The following is a 12535-nucleotide window of genomic DNA, read 5'->3' as shown; positions in this document are numbered from 1 at the left end:
GCATTTGATACCAATTATTTACCATTGTATAGGTGTATAAGTGTAGAGCCACTGAGCTTTGTGATAAACTCTGTTCATAGTTGTTATTTGATTGGGGAATAAGGCAAAGTCAAGCAACAAATTCGCACTCGTCCCAAATGATTCTGTTGCAGTCAACATGGGGTAGAACATGACGAGTTGGATATTCATAAAGTGAATGGGAGTGAAAGGAAATTTATCGATATATTTACGAACCTACTTTCATTGTTCATAATTCCGTTCGAAATCACCTTTATGCTGATCCATTGGATGGATTGAAAGATTAATCCATCTCTGCCATGACTGACAGATCGAGGTCAAAGTCATTTTCATTGCATGGATGCACTTGATCTCAATTATTCTTCTCTGTATGTGGTTGCAGAGGTAGTGACCAATAATTCCCTGACAATTGCATCGGTTTGAAGACAGTGGAAATTCGAAGTTGAAGGAATATTTTTCGCTGCTAATTAAGCATTGTCTGGCTAGTATAAACTTGCCTCAGACATTTAGAATTAGGTTTATTTATTTAGTTGAATAAACGGTTGATTGCTACATGGTACAAGTGAAAGACAACTCCAGCTATTTATTTATCAAATACCTCGATTCTCTCCTAACAAATCGTCCAAAATCCGGATAGAGTTGGAAGTCTTCTTCATTGTCCAAATCCATTTGATCCCACTTATCACTCACTCTATGTGAATACATAGCCACAGCGACATGGTCAACTCCACTCATACACAGAAGTTAGGGCAGAAAATGTAGCGGAGTAGACAAAAGAGTTCGCTTTGTCCTCAATTCAAACCAAAGTGAAACAGCAAACACAGAATTGGGTATTCACAAAGTGAATAGTTTGTGCAGTACACATGTCCACATACTTACGCATGAGTGGACGAGACAGGAAGACTTGGCGGAAGAGACCATAACCTGCTGTTATAGAATTTGTTCATGGTGTATTCATCTCTAACGGTGTTTCAATTGTCGACAATTCATTCGAAAATAATTAATTTCTAGATATTATATTCACAAACTGTCTGCAATATTGGAGGTTAAAATTATGAGAGTAGGAAAATAGAAATGAATGCTTTCCTGAAATTGTTCCTGTAATGAGTATTATGGCTTTCTGATAATTGGCACGATGGCGCGATTCAATTTCAACACAAAAGTAAAGTATTATACCGGCATTATGCAGAATTATACGCACATTACCAAGTATAATTTTCTAGATGAATTGGCCAATGAGTGTTGATCGTAATGTTATCGGTGTGTTTGAATTTTCGTTGGTAATTAGAGTTAATTACCTGGTGGCTTATTTACGATGATGTCCGTATAAAAATTTACTGCATGGAAGGCTAATAAAATTATCAAAAATTATTTCTACTATTAATTTTTAACGAGGCACTTCATCTGTATCTGGATGATAAATTAGCAATTTACTTCTGAAGGAACATTCCCCTTTCTACTTTTCTAAGTCATAGTGGATAAATGCTCCGTTTTATTTCAGTTTGTTAACTAATTCCACATTAACAAGCTTCCCGGAGCAACTGCGCAAAGTTCCCCATTATCCTCACCCGTTCCACGACATGGGATATATGGTTATTAACAATTGGCTTCGCTGCGCAATTAAATGATTCATTCCTATTTTTTTCTTACAACTTTCGTCTTCGCATAAACAACGATACTGAAACAAAATCATATTCGTTCCATGAGAACGTAATTAAACGTTGTAAGAGTGTTTCGCTCAGGACTAGAATTTTAAAGAACGAAAGGACAATGACGGTAATATAATTTAAGGAGTGAATGATTGGGGCATACTTGGGTACTGTTTTACTGAGGAATTCAAGCTCTAGAATACCGACGACATTGTTGTAGTCCTTAGAATTGAACTGGGGACGTTCAACAGAGCTGCTCATTCACCGTGGCTGCTCATTAGGTTAACACTAGAGAATTCTGGATTCAAAGGTTTTGGAAATTCTGAAATGCACTAATTGGTGTTCTCGACATTAAAGTTGAACGATACCATGAATTGACTGCAATTCATCCGCTGGGGAATGACAATTACGAGTTTCAAAGGTTTTTGGTGCATTAAAGTGGTAAACTATGCTAATATCAGTAGCTAAAATGGAATTTGAATTTCGGAAATCTAACCGACTCATTATTACTCGAAATGGCAATAATTTAGAATATTCTTAACGAGTGAAGTTCAGACAATTTGTAATACTGTGGCGAAAATATTTAATTTTGAAGGAATGAATTGGAATCCAATAGAATTTCCTGGAATTTGATTGCAGTGGACAATAATTTTTCAATCTACAGCGAGACAAGAACTGCTTTCAAAGTGTTCAATGTAGATAATACCCTACAAATGTCTAAGATAAGCGAAAAATAGACCCAGAATAATATCTATAAAGATCCTGTCTTTTATGTTGAAAATCGGCCATCATTTTCAACATTTTATTGTCCACTCGACTGGTTACATCTGCTTATCCGATAAAAAATAATCGCTCTGTGAATATTCTGCGGTGAGACAAGGAACAAATAATGAATTGAAATGGGCCCGGGGCTACGAAGGAAGGAACTGGTTACAAGAGGTAAAGGAAGTTGCCTGCGGACAAACCATCATATTCATCTCGAACGTAATATTACCATGTGGCTTTTGAAACACGTCGCCAAGGTGTTGTATGCTTGTGAGCTGAAGACATTTCCCTCACGTATTCTCTGGATGAGGTTTTACGATAGAAAATGGGCTCACAGGAGTGGGTATTTTGTAATGACTTGTTTGAAGTAACAACCCAATTTTGTCCTGTTATAGAATCCATCACGTAAACAAATTTATCAAATATTTGTCGACTCTGTGATGTTTCCATAATATGACTGATACAATTTGACAGACTCCATACAACTATTGCAACTGAATGATACAACAAGGGCACTCAATCCTGCGTTACATTAGCTCACTTAATTAATATGATTACAGTATACACAACTGTGGAGGGTAATTCAGAATTTCAACGTCATTGAGACAGCCAATTAATTTTGCCAATGTTCACTTTGATTTTCAAAGGAATTATGAGTATGAAATTACTGTGTATGAAAACTCACCATTTCAGGAACAGTAAACAGATAATTTTCAAAAGAGTAGTGTGTAATTAAACTGTCATGGAGTGAGGCAACAAACCTATTTGAATAATGTGCAAAAGAACGGAATAATTTATTATTTTAAAGAGAAACTAAAATTAATAATAATTAATTGAAAATAATCATCATTTTTAGTTTTTATTGAGAATAAAAACTTTTCTGTTTAGCGATTTTTCTACGACATAATTAATGTTTCAATGTGAACTCCATCCGTACAGGGAAATTTGGAATATTGCAAAAAATTGGCCTCGTGGTATATCGTTGCGAGCATGATTATGCAGGCCCCTTTCATTATTATTCATTGGAGCCATTGTCCCAATGGATCACGAGAGGCAATGAAACGAAATGTATAAAAATTTTCCCGGACACATACAGAAGTGAAGTGGTGCTTGTAATACAGCTACTCTGTACCTACTTTACTTTTATACAACTTTTTTTCGACCCACTATCTGTTCTGGTAAGCTTTTTATGACAGCCTTATTACAGAAGAGCTCTTATAGACTGGAGTGTAAGGGGGTGAAGGGTGTTGAGAAAATTGTCTGAAAAAATTGCCAGGTCTTTAATCATCCACGTGGAAATAGACGATGTGAATCTTGGCAAGTAGCTTACTAAGTTATTCGATAAACACTCCAGTTGGAAGGTTTTTTATTATTTTCAACACGACCATCGAGGATACTGTCAGTAAGTGCAAAAATTGTTTCTGCATTAATGCACCATCATTGCATTCTAAAAATATTTCTCAGTCCGTGTGATATTTCTATTTGTATTCATGTTTAAAGAGATTGCACCTACGAGTCATATATGTAGATTAATGATTCATTAGGACAATAATTACGATATTCAAATTATCTTTCTGACGAACCAAATATATGAGTTTATTCCTCTTCAACGAAAGACATTTTGTTACTATTCATTATCCAGTAATTTTGGGTTGTCTGTAAATATTGATCAATTATACCCCTGGAATCATTCCGGAAAGGGGTTAAACTATCCAGCTCAACCCCAAACTGCTTCATAAATTTTTTATCCCTCGGACATTTATAATTTCGTCATTACGAATCGGCCAATGACCGCAGAGTCCCATTACTGGAAAATTATTCGCCTCTTATCGTAAAACTGTGGCGGAACGAGAACCGTAAATAAAACCGCAAAGAGAACCAACATGAGAGGTAATTAGAATAATGATGATGATAACATCAAACTTGAATATCTGAGACGATCAATTGGAAAAGATCTAATTCAATGAAATCAAATAAACAAGAGGTAATTTGTAATGGGACTAAAATGTGTAAATAATATTAATGTTCTAGCTTTCAAATCGAATTAAAATATCTTCTCACAATTTCTACCCTGAAATTCCCGGCGACTATGTCATATGCTGATCTCCTTTTTTTTTATGTACAAATGTACATGTATCTATCCCATAGACTAAGCTAGGTCCCATTAAACAAGAGCTGAATATTAAATTTGCAGGGAAAACAATCGCTAACGCAATTGCCGATGGTATCAACATCAGCCACTTAATTAACAGGTTTATGTCCCCCAACTCTATGTTCATTTAATACATCACGAAATGCTAACTTGCTATAACTTATGTATGAATTTGGCCTGAATAATTCATAGGCTCTCTGTACAATGTGCATGCCCAATTCCTTACCATAAATTATGCATAAGTCCATATATTCCTCATGCGGTAAAACTTCGTATCTGAGAAATTATAAATAACATTCTCGACGAATTCGGAAGGATAAAATTCCAAGGTTATATATTTACAGAGTAGCCAACATATTTGACTGTTCCAACATAGTTTCTACATCTTCGCGAATAACTTTGGAGTTGTCCTTCGAGTATGATCATGTCGCCGTCCTCGGGCTATTGTTCTAACTTTCAGACAAGTTTTTCAAACAGATCTTATCCCACCAGGAATAGAATATTATATTTATCAACCGAAATAATACAATTCATCTTCCCAAATGGTCGAAGAACACTCACAAATTCAATTTTGATTGTCATCTTTTAATAAAATGAATGGAATCAACAACAAAAATTAAACCTGATCATCCTCATATCACGTCATAATAATATTTCTGACTATTACCGACATAAATAGTATAACAATATTTCCCTTCATCACTTCATAAAAATTCACCAATTTCAATCGATTTCATTTCATTTACTCCCCAGCAGCACTACCCCAGCCATTTTTTTCCGAGAATAATACTGCTAACATGGCAAATTCTCTATCATAATCCACGTCCCCATCGGAACAATGCCCCTCGAAATTTCTAATCCCCCTCCGAGCATATCCACTTTGTGCAATACCATGGCGCTAACAAAACACCCTCCCTGATGCCCGCCGCTTGGTCACCATGACCGCTTCAGGATCACCCCCAAAGCCTTTTACCCCATTCTATCCCCCTCAATCCTCACCATCACATGAGATAGGGTCAGAAATTTGCACGAGCTGGTCGTTGCCAGATAGAGAAACACACTGGAATTGGAAACACCAGTTGGGATAGGATGAGTTGCGTGACAAGGAAGTTTGAAATTGAGAGGGATAAGATGGGTCCAAGTTGATCAGTGAGACAAAGCTGGAGAATTCCCAATGGGAATGGATGAGGGCGAAAATCCTCTGAGTTTCAAGTTGTGGCGATCCGGAAAGAGCGAGCGAGTGCGCGACCATGCGAGACAAGGAGATAAAGGCCCAGGAAGAGGGGGGGGGGGGGTGAGGGGGTGAGGAGTGAAAGGGGCAGATGGATGAGACGACCGTCGGGGGTGGGTCGGCAGGGAGGAGGGGGCTGTAGCGTCAAAACGGGAGTCAGGGGCGTTGGGCGCGCGTTTACCCCTCCACCCACGCGCTCAGCTCTCGCTCATTCCGTTGTTCTCACTCCAGCGGGCGCTCCAACATCACCACGACGGCACCGGCGCACAGTCCGCGAGTGACTCTTGCATCGGGCCGACGTATTTTGACGGTTGTGTGCCGGTTTGAATCGAGCTAACATCACGTTCTCGTGTCGTTCAACCGAGATCAGAAACGTGCTGAAGCACGTGCAGTAATAACGGAACGAGTGATTTTGACTTGAGTGTGGGAGACCTCTTAAATACTCCTGGGTGGATGGGCATTCAAAGGGAGTGTGGATAATCGTCGGCGTGCTGCTGCTGCTGCTCGTGCTACTGGTGCTACTGCTGCTGCTCACATGAGGCTGCGTTTCAGCGCGTGACGAAGGAGGTAAATAGACGAGACGCGTCACAACATCTTGACAGGGGTTGGTGCACTGAGAGAAAGAATAGGATTTTTTTGGGGAATTGGTTTCTTGGGGGGTGAGTTAGTTCCTCTGGATGTGAAACTGGATGCCGGGGGCCATCTTAAAATATTGCAATTAGGAGGAGTTATAGGGGGTTCATGCTGGATATGGCATTCGGAGAAGTTCGTGGAGAATTGTTTACAGTTTGAATTATTCGAAATTGTTTTGTGTGAGAATGTCACCAGTTTGAAAATTTACAAGTACCCGTGGAGTTTATTTGAGATCAGGCAACATCATCATTTTGTAATTTAATTTAATTGAAATAGTTGAGGATGAAATTTGATAGTAGTGAGGAAGATTATTTGTGAGGAAATGGGTTTCCCTTGGTGTGTATAATTTTGTAAAAGTGATAAGAGTGATTTGAGGACTCGAGATGTGGACGAGTGATTTTTCAAGTTTCGGGGGTCAATTTTTATTCTATGAATTTTTGGGAGTTCATCGAACTATCTCTGGGAATCTATTGATTATCAGTAGCTTCCATTAGGACCTAAGGAACAAGAATAAATCTTGAAAGTTGGCGTGAGAATTAAAAGTGGAGAAGAAGTTAACAAGTTGAAAATTGATTTCGTTTCAAGTGACTTTGATAATATTTGTAAATTTCATGCGAACAGCAGTCTTTTAACCCCCGCTACTAGAAAAGTTTCTAAAGAAATTTTTCATCTTGTACAGAATGTGGAATATTTTTCTTGCAAACTAATAAATCAAGTTTAGTACAAGAAACTTTTCAATGAATATTTTAGATTTTCAGAAAAATGTCACACTATTGAGAAAAAAAGTAACAATTTCAAAGTAATAATTTCGTCAAAAATAACAACCAAATATCTTTGTGATTTCAGATGGCATGAGATTTCTAGTCTGATGAATCTATTCCCGAATTTTCGGAACTGGCGACACTGATGGTCATGTTATAGTGAAAGTGGTCGTGATAATCGTATTTGTAGCCAGTTGTTCGAGAAGTAGTGAAGGACAAGATTGAGCAGGTGCAGTTAAAGCGATTGACGGATAAATCCACTTGTGAATGGTTATTGTGATGTCATTGTAACAAAAAACGAATAAAGCGTGTGAATCTTGTAAAGTATTTTGCCGGCAGTATTCTGAGATTTTTCGTGATGTGTAGTGTCGAAAAATATGTCGAATCTCGAGATTAAGTGCGAGAAGGGATTAAGGTTGACCCTGGAAAATTGACGTTTTCGCTGAGTCAAATCGCCGGGTAAGTAAATTCGTATTGAATTGACAATTAAAGTATTAAATAAAGGACCATGTATCCTTACGCGTAATTGTAAAAAATTTCACCGAAACATTTCATCCCCCGAAAATGAGAGGTATAATTTAAAAAATAGTCTTTAATGTTCCCTTAAACCTAATAAATTCATATAGTTGTTATACCTGAAATTCAAGGGATTTTCAAAATTCACATTTTTCCAATCTAGTCACTCTCCAAACTTTACTCACTATGAGCACAAAATAAGTCATTAGATTTCACAATTTTAACATAAACGAGAGATTTTTTTTTCGTACCAAATAAATCATCGCTGTAAAATTTTTTTCCTCAGTCTCGAATCCAGAAATTTTTACTGAAATCCAGAATTTTCTACTCACCTGAGTATAATGAACCAGTCGTCAACTCGTGCCTCATTTGAACCCTCCTCCTCCCCCGCCCTGCCCCCCACCCCCTTGAAATAGTTCACTAGGATTCTCTCTCCCTCGCAAGTCGTAAAGGCCGAGCCATTGTTAGATGCGGTGAACGATCATTGACGCGTGCTTGATGTGCCACTCTCCCACTCCACTCTTGAATTCGTAATCATGTACGATCAGTGATAGTGGTTATGGTTGGATTGTGGAGTACAGGATCAGAATGATAATCCAATAATCAGCGGTTTCAACCCACTGATTAGTGTGGAATGCACTGGGAAGGGGTGAGGGCCAACGGGGGTAAACAAGATGTGATGGTTAATACTCACGTAGGGTTATGTGGATGCTATTACGATTATCATGTACAATAGGCAAATGTAGGAATACCAGTGGGTGAAGGTCCTTGGCTAAATGCGATGAAGACATCGAAAAAGTTTCTTCCTATGAAGTTGGTGATTACCGGGGATTCGGGGTAATAGGGGACAAAGAAAAAGTTTTGTTTTGGTTACCAGAGGGATGGGGTGGTAATACTTTGTGGTTCGTGCTGTGGGGGATAATGTGGGGCATAAGAGTATTCGGGGCTTTCGCGGCAATGCCAAAAGACTATTCATATTAGGGATGCGATGGTCAGAGTAAGGGAGGGACTTAAGTTAATCGAAGAGGGGGGTGTAAATTTTTATTCATGAGAGGGAGTGAGATAGAAAAAGTAGAATAAAGGTGGAAGATAGATAAATCGAGAATTGAGAGTATTTCTTTGGAAATTGAGAAATGTATTCTTGATAGCAGAGCACAATAATAATTTTTTAAGTAGAGACAGTGGAATATGTATTCGGTTGGGATATGATAGGTTTCCCATGAAAATGTAAAACCAATATTTTGCGGTTACGTGCGCAGATATAAGAAGGAGAAAATGGTTTAGAATATCGCGAGATAATTTCACCCAAGAGTTAGTCCTCATGAATTTTCGAATAACATTGGAAATAACTTGATACATTGAAATCGCGTAAGTTTTGGAGATTTTTTCTGCTCATACGATGTTGATATAATAATAACAGTTGGAATAAAAAATAATTGATAACAGATTGTTAGAATTCCGATAAGAAATGATTGATTGTTCCAAACTGCCATTTTTAAAGTGGAATATTGCTGACAGTGTGGACTATAAAATTTTATTTTTATTTCATTTATTACTCGTCGAGAAGAATACACAATGGCCTCTTATACCACGAGGGTGCGCGATAAGGGGGAAATTAAAAGTTTGAAAATACATGGAAAAAATCAGTTGTCAAAGAATCATGAATACTGTGAGCAAAAGTCAAAAACATTGATTCTATCCATTCTGTATAATGACTAGAAAAATCGTGATTTTCAAAAAGAAAATTTAACGACCTCCATTCAGACACAGAGGATAACAAATCTTGCAGTTATGGGGATTAACTGTCAGTCGTTGAGAGATTGAAAATCGCGTTTTCAATTGAGAGAGCGCTGAGGATTCGTTGAGGAGATGCAGAAATAGAACGCGGTTGAGAGGGAGGGAGGCAAGAGAACGAGAAGTACTTCGAAATTCATTAGTCGAATGTGAGAACGAAAAAGTGGAAAAATATAGTCATTCCTTCATTATTCCTTTGAATGTAATACAGGTTTTTCAAAGAGCGTACGATAAAATAATTTAATTGTACTTTGCTTTATATAAATTCCCCTACAATCCAGAAAATTCCTGTTTTTTATTCTTCTCCGATTGTTCAAAAACACCGCTAATCGCCTGGTAATTGAAACGAACATGACGAGGACATTTTTTTGATCGAAAATATAAAATTATCTCTTCATTCCACTGAACGAATTTCATCTGCATATCAGATAATTGGATAGTATCCCTTGCACTCACCTCCCTTAACTCCTCTCACCCTTCCTCACCGTGGCCCATCCCCTCCGCTTAATCACATCACCGAGACACCTGATCTGGAGTGGTCCCCACCCTTCCACCCGATATGCAATGTAGAAACTCATACGGCGTTTCACGTTTTGATTAACAGAGGCCAGAGTGTGTGGACGACGTGGTTTTGGCATACTGCACGTGACACCCACCGTGAGAGAGCCTACTATCCATTACACAACCCAAACCCACCAATGTGGACTCCATCTCCCTGTATGCTGAAGGCACTGTACACCCATTCTCGAGAGGTACCATCTTCCAGTCCTATTGTATGCCACGTTTGTCTTGGGGACAGGGTGATTGCGGTGGGAATGTGCACTTCGAGCGAAATTCCATGATTCGTCGTTTTGATCATGGAATTTCAATCAAAAGGAATATCATGTGTTTCCATAGGATTCTTCATGTTGAAGTCTGTAAAGTTGGTGAACTTCCTGAAGTTAATTTGCTAAAATCTCTTAAATATATATAATTTCTCGACAGCTACGAACGGAAATACTTCAACAATTACTTAATTACGTAAAAGTTCTACAAATCACGAAATACTCCAAGAAAAATTACGTAACTCGTTGAATACTATTTACAAAGTGTTTCGTACATTTTACTGGAGTCTTCTGTAATTTTTATCGGATCTTGATTCTCGCTGAGGGATTACGGAACTTCTACGTAATTTTTATTCAATATTCCTCCCCGTGGAGCCAATACTTTCGCTCAAATTATGTAACGAGGTAGAATTTACATCCCCTAAAATCAAGGCTCACATTATTAAATTAATTTGCGACATGACAGTTTCGGATAATTGCTAATGTCTTTCCCGATTCCTGATTCCCGATATCATTCCACGGCTCCTCGACACATTTGATTGGTGATGTACTTCCCCGTGCAATGAGAGAAATGAACCAACGGTAGTAGAAAAGTTGGGTACATGGTCAGCATGTACTCCTCCTACCGTTGATTTTGATGGATCGCCTCTTTTGGCTTCGTGTCACATGAAATTTTTCAACGGAAAAACTCTTTCATCTCCGCCCCTTCTTCTTGGCTGAAAACCCTCGAGTATACCACCGACTGAGATATACAGTGAGACCCGACTCGTGTTTTCCGCAAGACTATCACGAAAGTCGATTGGCCGGAGCAACACTGGAGTCGAGCCAACAGCGTCTCCACCAGCCCAAATACCGTGAACTTTGCCTGACCTCGGTATATACAATACGTTTTCTCACAGGGTGAGAATTTTCTTTTGGGAGATTTTTTTGATTGTTGACCCTTCACCGCTAAGGGATTGAGTGTCACCGAAAATTGAAAACGACTTCGATTTCACATGACTCCACCCGACGACTGATTTGAAATGACTAGCGGCGCGAATCACTAGCGCGTTTCGCGCGATGTCAAAAGAGATGAATGAGACGATAGACGCAGTGAAAGGTCTGAGAAAATACCTAGATATTTGTGATATTAAATTCCACAGTTGAAGGGCTTGATTTACGAAAAATTGCGCCATGACGTGAACGTACATTTCAACGAGATCCTAATACACCCAATCCCTTTTCCTCGTGAACGAGAGAATTTTATTCTCAACGATTGTTTAATTTTTCATTCTCTTTCGACGCGAGAGTATTTTTTTTGACGTTAATCCTTGGACGCTAGAGGATGAGAGTAACCGCCCATTAGACAGCATCTACGGCGATATCTCCACGTTCAATAATAAAAGAGTCGAACCTCTAAAATTAACAGGAATATCCCGGGATGTAATTGCTTATGTAAGGGCTCTAGGAGTAGTTACCTTCGGTAACACCGAAAATGGACATCAATTTCAAATGATTCCGCACCACTAATTTGGAAGGACTAGTCTCAGTGCTCTCCCTGCGATGTGAGAATAGACGAATGAGAGCCAATGAGGGGCGCAATACACCTGCGAGGCATCTGCAGTATATTGAAAATATTTTCCATATTTTATTCGATGTTTCTGTCATGGAAATATGTCATGCGTTAAACGATACGGATGGAATTTGTCGAGCCGCAATGTCAAATTGCGAATTTTCTTGGGATCTAGAATTGCGGTTTATTTAATGGACGAGCAGTAATTTCAAAGTATAACAGTCGGATAATCATAACTCCGTCATAATGATGAATATGACATTTGGAAAAATATCTTTGAAAATACGGTCACTCTTCCGTCATCTATATTCGCCGATAAACTCCAATATTGGAGCTTTTAGTGTGCCAATAAAAATAGGTGACTCAACTGAGCTCTCGGTATTCCACAAATGACGCGTTGAATGGAATATCGATTTTCTTATTCCCTTATAGTGCATATATGCTTTTGGAAGACTGACGTCATGGAATGGAGAAAACATTAAACTATTGTTAGAGCCTTTGTTCCATTGTTATGAGGGCATAGCTTGACGAACGTAAAATTACAACTTCCTTCGGGCTTTTATTGATATATAATTGTCATGTTTATGACACATCACCAAGATTGGCCATCGTTATAATCAACTTGATAGTACTTGGAGTG

General features: G+C 38.4%; 2 protein-coding genes across 11 annotated transcripts in view; one reads left to right on the top strand and one right to left on the bottom strand.

Moving 5' to 3' along the window:
- The window catches only part of LOC135168434 (protein artichoke-like), a 199795-nt gene that overhangs the window by 112857 nt on the left and 74403 nt on the right, over positions 1-12535 (bottom strand). The gene's annotated exons all lie outside the window — the stretch shown is intronic.
- The window catches only part of LOC135172440 (uncharacterized protein), a 46829-nt gene continuing 40309 nt past the window's right edge, over positions 6016-12535 (top strand). Inside the window, exons 1-3 of one of the 2 annotated variants that reach the window (XM_064138520.1) lie at positions 6017-6382; positions 7295-7668; positions 10124-10271. The gene's annotated coding sequence lies outside the window, so the exon portion shown is untranslated. Of the gene's footprint in view, positions 6383-7294; positions 7669-10123; positions 10272-12535 lie in introns of both variants that reach the window. The other variant, XM_064138553.1, reaches the window with a different exon arrangement.

Source organism: Diachasmimorpha longicaudata, chromosome 1, assembly GCF_034640455.1.
Source record: "Diachasmimorpha longicaudata isolate KC_UGA_2023 chromosome 1, iyDiaLong2, whole genome shotgun sequence".
Classification (NCBI taxonomy): Eukaryota; Metazoa; Arthropoda; class Insecta; order Hymenoptera; family Braconidae; genus Diachasmimorpha; species Diachasmimorpha longicaudata.
This window is presented reverse-complemented; position numbering and strand designations above follow the sequence as displayed.